Here is a 7,080-nt window from a genome sequence, read left to right on the forward strand (position 1 = left end):
GATGTAGGAATGTTAATAGTTCTGCCTCAACAGGAGGCTGTGATCTCAAAATCACCGGTGTGAGCCCTTTGGGGCAGAGGGACCATGATGGGTCCGAGAGAGTTGTCATGGAAACAGAAGAGCAGCTAACTCTTAAAACAACCCGAGTTTATGAGTGAGCTCAGATTGCCGATGGGACCGCTCAGGGAACTGCTGACAATTGCATTCCCCTGACCGACCCCCCACTGAGACTATAGTCACCCCGGAAATAATGAACGGTAAATACCAAAATCTGGTTAAATTGGGAATGGAGAATCAGTTCCAACAAGGTCCAAAAGAAACCCCTATGGAATTTTTGGACCAACTTTGAAATGCAATGGAAAACAAAACAAAACAAACAAACGAAACAGGAGAAAATGGGGGCTAAGTTAGAACAAGGAAAATGGACGCTGCCAGACAGGCGAGAGATACGGCCAAAAGCTTATGCGAAGCAAATACTGGGACGTTTGCATGCACAAACACATTGGGGTACAAAGGTGTTAAGTGATCATTTACTAAAACAATTTGGTTGCATTGTTTGTTTTTGAAATAGCAAAGCAAATTACACCACGTTGCTTAACTTGTCAGAAGATAAATAAGAAAGTGTTTTGACAAGCAGCCGCGGGAGGGAGAAAAACAGCTTATAGGCCTTTCGAGAGGGTACAAGTTGGTTTCACTGAATTGCCCCAGGTAGGGAGGATAAGATATCTATTGGTAATAGTAGATCACTTAACGCAATGGGTAGAAGCTTATCCCGTAGCAGGAGCTACGGCACAAATGGTGGCAAAAATTCTATTAGAACACCTGATACCTAAATACGGGATAATCCAGTACATTGATTCTGCTCAGGGCACACACTTTGCTTCTAAAATAATAAGATTATTCTGTCAGTCATTAGGTATTCAGTGGGAATATTCTAAGTGGTATTGGAATATTCTAAGTGGTATTCTTTATCTGCTAGATTATTTCCTCCGGTGTGGTAATCTAATTAGGTATTCAGTGGGAAAATTCTAAGGAGAATCTCCATCCTTTACTGGATGCGGGGGGGGAAACCTTGTTACAAAAGATGAGGAAAAGGCGGAGGTGCTTATGCCTTCTTTGCCTGTCTTTAGCGGCAATACCGGTTGTTCTCTGGCTACCCGGTACCCTGAGCTGGCAGAAGGGGATGGGGAGCTGAATGTGGCCCTCACTATCCACGAAGAAATGGTTGGTGACCTGGTATGGCACTTGGATGTGCGCAAGTCGATGGGGCCGGATGGGATCCACCCGAGGGTACTGAGAGAACTGGCAGAGGAGCTGGCCAAGCCGCTTACCATCATTTATCAACAGTCCTGGCTATCGGGGGAGGTCCCAGTTGACTGGCGGCTAGCAAATGTGACGCCCATCTACAAGAAGGGCCGTAGGGCAGACCGGGGGAACTATAGGCCTGTCAGTTTGACCTCAGTGCCAGGGAAGCTCATGGAGCAGATTATCTCGAGAGTCATCACGCGGCACTTGCAGGGCAAGCAGGCGATCAGGCCCAGTCAGCATGGGTTTATGAAAGGCAGGTCCTGCTTGACGAGCCTGATCTCCTTCTATGACAAAGTGACGCGCTTGGTGGATGAGGGAAAGGCTGTGGATGTGGTCTACCTTGACTTCAGCAAGGCTTTTGACACCGTTTCCCACAGCATTCTCCTCAGGAAACTGGCTGCTCTTGGCTTGGACTGGCGCACGCTTCGTTGGGTTAGAAACTGGCTGGATAGCCGGGCCCAAAGAGTCGTGGTAACTGGAGTCAAATCCAGTTGGAGGCCGGTTACTAGTGGCGTTCCCCAGGGCTCGGTGCTGGGGCCGGTCCTCTTTAATATCTTCATCGATGATCTGGATGAGGGCATTGAGGGTACCCTCAGTAAGTTCGCAGATGACACCAAGTTAGGTGCGTGTGTCGATCTGCTCGAGGGTAGGAAGGCTCTGCAGGAGGATCTGGATAGGCTGGACCGATGGGCTGAGGTCAACTGCATGAAGTTCAACAAGGCCAAGTGCCGGGTCCTGCACCTGGGGCGCAATAACCCCAAGCAGAGCTACAGGCTGGGAGAGGAATGGTTGGAAAGCTGCCAGGCGGAGAAGGACCTGGGAGTATTGGTTGATAGTCGGCTGAATATGAGCCAGCAGTGTGCTCAGGTGGCCGAGAAGGCCAACGGCATCCTGGCTTGTATAAGAAGCAGTGTGGCCAGCAGGGCTAGGGAAGTGATCGTCCCCCTGTACTCGGCTCTGGTGAGGCCGCACCTCGAGTACTGTGTTCGGTTTTGGGCCCCTCGCTCCAAGAAGGACATGGAGGTGCTTGAGCGAGTCCACAGAAGGGCGACGAAGCTGGTGAGGGGTCTGGAGAACAAGTCCTACGAGGAGCGGCTGAGGGAGCTGGGCTTGTTCAGCCTGGAGAAGAGGAGGCTCAGGGGCGACCTTATCGCTCTCTACAGGTACCTTAAAGGAGGCTGTAGCGAGGTGGGGGTTGGTCTGTTCTCCCACGTGCCTGGTGACAGGACGAGGAGGGGGAATGGGCTAAAGTTGCGCCAGGGGAGTTTTAGGTTGGATGTTAGGAAGAACTTCTTTACCGAAAGGGTTGTTAGACATTGGAACAGGCTGCCCAGGGAAGTGGTGGAGTCACCATCCCTGGAAGTCTTTAAAAGATGTTTAGATGTAGAGCTTAGGGATATGGTTTAGAGGGGACTGTTAGCGTTAGGTCAGAGGTTGGACTCGATGATCTTGAGGTCTCTTCCAACCTAGAAATTCTGTGATTCTGTGAATATCATACTCCATGGCACCCACAAAGCTCAGGGAAAGTAGAAAGATTGAATCAAACAACAAAAAAAAACCAACAATTGGCTAAATCAATGATCGAGACACAAATGCCCTGGATGAAATGCTTACCATTGGCACTTCGAAACATAAGAACTAAACCACACAGTGAGACTGGATTATCGCCATATGAAATGTTATATGGTATGCCTTATTCATAGGGAATGCCTCTGGGAAACAATGTAGTTGAGGATCGTAGTATCCAGAAATACATAATTACTGTTGGGAAAAGATTGCAAGAGCTAAGAGAAATTGGAGTGATGGCTCAGACACCACCTTTAGGATTTGCTATTCATAAGATACAACCAGGGGACAAGGTCTTAATAAAAACCTGGAGAGAAGAATCATTGCACCCCCGGTGGGAGGGACCGTACCTTGTTTCACTTACCACTGAAACAGCTGTGAGAACAGCAGAAAGGGGTTGGACCCATGCATCCAGAGTAAAAGGACCAATAAATACCAAAACTTGGAGGGTTGAGTCCGCTCCTGGGGAACTGAAATTAAAGCTAAAAAAGAACTAATGTTCTGGCAATAAGGCTCTGCATAAACTAAGGATGCCAGAAGAAGGGGACAAGCCTGAAGGGAAGAAAGGGAGAAGGCAAGACCGGGGCAGGACTCTCCACTGCGGTGTGTATGGTCTACCGAGGGAGGCAACCCCTATGGGTATTGACCGCCGAGTGAGAGGGCCTCGACCGGACTTCTCCCGCACTAAAGCCAGGTTGTCCCAGGAAAAAGAAACAAACAAGCAAGCAAAGATATATGTATATAATAAATAAGCTCTTTTTTTTAACCTATTGTAATTAGTTTTCCAGGAGCTGGATCACCCTCAAAGGCTGAACAGTAACCCAAGCTCAAATAGATCCTGGAAGTGGGCCCAACCCCTTGATTGAAGGCATTTCTCACACCCCCACGATACCCCCTGGACGACGCAGAAGGATGTTATACTTCCTGGTACTATTTTTACAAGGGCAATTAAGCCATGGGAATAACTTTTTCATTCTGGGGGAGGAAGTGGCCAAGGCTTTTAACCTTAGCAATTGCTGGGTTTGTGGGGGACCAGGGGGAGCTGAAAGTTGGCCCTGGGTAGCTGGCCCGGTTGAACCTAAGGGGTGGGTTAGTAATTTGAGTGAAGTTCATAATGGTACACAATTCTGGAAAGGGGAAGAAGGCCCGTGGCAGTTGCACTCGTCAGAGAAAGGTATATACTGTTTAAACAGAACAGGAACAGTAAAGGTGGGAAAAAGCATTTGTAAATGGGCTCTATCTCCTGGATATGAATGTACTGATCCTGAATGTGGACCTAGAAACTGTACAGCAAGTAAAGGGAAATGGAATGCTACGCATGTCCAGCTGAAAAACGGGATTTGGCTGAAATGCTCATATAAGACGTTTTTTGGACCTGGATGTGAAGCCATGGCAAGAGCACAATCAAAGGGACAATTTGACGTTCAAATCCTGAGTTGTCAGCGTGATAACACCAGTAGGGAGCAGCATGTGGTAAAGAGTCTACCGCTGGAGGTGGCAAAATGAGAATGGGACACAAGTGTTCTTTAAACGTTTCTGGTCAGCTCGTAATATGACAAGTTGTGAAGGAGAACTTAGTCGTAATTGTGAGTGGGAATCTAGTGCGGGAGCTTGGAGGTGTATATATATGAGTACTAATGGGGCAAACATTGTAACAGGACCACTTGGTAATGAAAACACTTTGTATTTTCACGCCCCAAGGAATAAAAGAGAACGGGACGGTCCTTTTCCAAATGGGACGTGGGCTCATTATTGGGTGTGTGGCAAACAGGCCTATAAAAGGCTACCAAAGGACTGGTCAGGAATATGCTATGTGGGGTACATAAGACCCTTGTTCTTTTTATTGTCACAAATGCAAGGAAATCACTTAGGAATAAAATTATATGATGATCTGAATAGAGAAAAACGATCTATTGATGCTTCCTTAGCCGGAGGTAGTGCTCAAAAACGGAGAGAAAATGAATGGCCCCCTGAAAGAATCATACAGTATTATGGACCGGCTACCCGGAACCCGAATGAGGTAATATCTGGAGCCCGAGAACCTCTTCATAATTTGAATCGAATAATTAGGTTGCAAGCTGTCCTCGAAATAATAAGCAATCAAACAGCGACAGCTTTGGATCTTTTAGCTGACCAGTCCGCCCAGATGAGGAATGCTATTTTTCAACATAGAATGGTTTTAGACTATTTACTAGCAGAAGGGGGGGGGGGTGTGTGGGAAACTAAATGATTCTAATTGTTGCTTACAAATTGACGATAATGGGAAAGTGGTTAAACAGATAACAAAAGAAATTAGAAAATTGGCCCACGTCCCAGCACAAACTTGGAAGGGTATGGATTGGGATTTATTTTCTTGGCTGCCTGGTGGACCATGGGTTAGAAGGATGTTATTTTTATTTTTATGTGCTGTAATGATGTTATTATTCATACCTTGTATGATACCTTGCTTTACATTATTGATGCGCCGGATGATAAATAGTACATTTGTAAGGACTTCATTAAAAAAGGAAGTCAATTATGATGCTTAAGAATTGGACCCTCTGAGAACGGACTGATGAACTCCAGTTATTAATGACAAAAGTTGAAAAAGAGACACGAATTGAGGATATTAAAAAGAAGATAAGGGATTGTGAGGAATGTTTTAACAATGTGTGTCAATAGAGAGCTTGAAGGAAAATGTATTCGTATGTTCTTTCCTTGAAGTCTCTGATACCTGGGGGTTTCAGAACAACTGCTAACTGTTATGACTTCTGAATGGGACACTATGCAAGCCCCTGATATCTTGATATCTGGCCAGGAGATTAGGGAGAAGGGAAAAGCTGAAGGACGGCTAAAAGACAAAGCTTGCAGGGAACGCTGTGCAAGCTTTTGACATACAGCCAAGGAGTGCAAAGAAGAAGGACAAGAAAAAAAAAGCCTGAGAGGAAGACTATGAGCCTTCATCATGAAAGACCCCCAGAGGGAGCACCAGAGACTGATACGCATGCTCCAGTAGGAGGGTTCAGATTCCGGAACTAATCATAATAACTCCGTTGTTTTTTTTAGAAATAGTAATGAATACGTATTAGTCTAGGAGCATAAAAAATCAGCATCTTGATGTAACGGGTGTGCGACTTGGTGGAGCGGAGAGGTTTGCTTACCTCTATTCTTTTAATAAATTGTAAACTTTGATTATAATCCTATTTTGGGACTGAGCTACTTATAACATGATCCAGCTACGTGGGCAGAAGACGGATCCTGGGGCTATAGGACCCCAATATATATGCTTAATAGAATAATTAGGTTAGAAGCTGTAATAGAAATAGTTGTAAATAAAACCAGAGATGCACTTGGATTAATTGCAAGGCAAAATACTAAGATGAGGACTGCTTTGTATCAAAATCGCTTAGCTTTGGATTATTTGCGCAAGAAGGAGAAGTCTGTGGAAAATTTAACCTTAGTAATTGCTGTTTTATAGATTGGTGATGAAGGTGTTTCTTCCTAGTAGCTGGTAGAATGCTATGTTTTGGCTTAGGATGAGAAGAGTGCTGATAACATGCTGATGTTTTAATTGTTGCAGAGCAGTGCTTAGGCCAAGCCAAGGGCGTTTCAGCTTCTCACTCTGTCCTGCCAGCGAGCAGGCTGGGGGTGCAGCAAGAGCTGGGAGGAGGGCCGGACTGCTCGGGGTTAGGCTGGGCATCGGACAGCGGGTGGTGAGCAATTGCATTGTGCATCACTTGTTTCATACACGTTATTATTAGTAATACTATTATCATAACGATTGTCTTTATTGTTATTGTTATTATTTATCTGTCTTTATCTCAACTCACGGGCTTCGCTTTCCCGTTTCTCTCCCCATCCCAGAGAGGGAGGGGAGAGGGTGAGCGAACGGCTGTGTGGTGTTTAGCTGCCGGCCGGGTTAAACCACAACAGAAGGAAAAGCTGTAAATGAACTTGTAAAAGAAACGAAGAAAATTGCACATGCCCCAGTTCAAACTCGCAATGGAATCGAGCTAGGAGGATTATCGGGGGGGGGGGGGGGGGGGGCTTTATGGGTGTTGATTGGCTTACTAAAAGTGGGATGGTTGTACTGGGGGGATATGTGGAGGATTTTAATAATTCCATGTTTTACCAGACCAATACACTCGGTTATACAAGGAATGCAAATACCTGCGGTACCTGTTGTGGGAATAGAAATGTTGTTTTTGCAGAGTTCCGTTGTTTAGA

The sequence above is a fragment of the Anas platyrhynchos genome, chromosome W (genome assembly GCF_047663525.1).
Source record: "Anas platyrhynchos isolate ZD024472 breed Pekin duck chromosome W, IASCAAS_PekinDuck_T2T, whole genome shotgun sequence".
In the NCBI taxonomy this organism is placed as follows: Eukaryota; Metazoa; Chordata; class Aves; order Anseriformes; family Anatidae; genus Anas; species Anas platyrhynchos.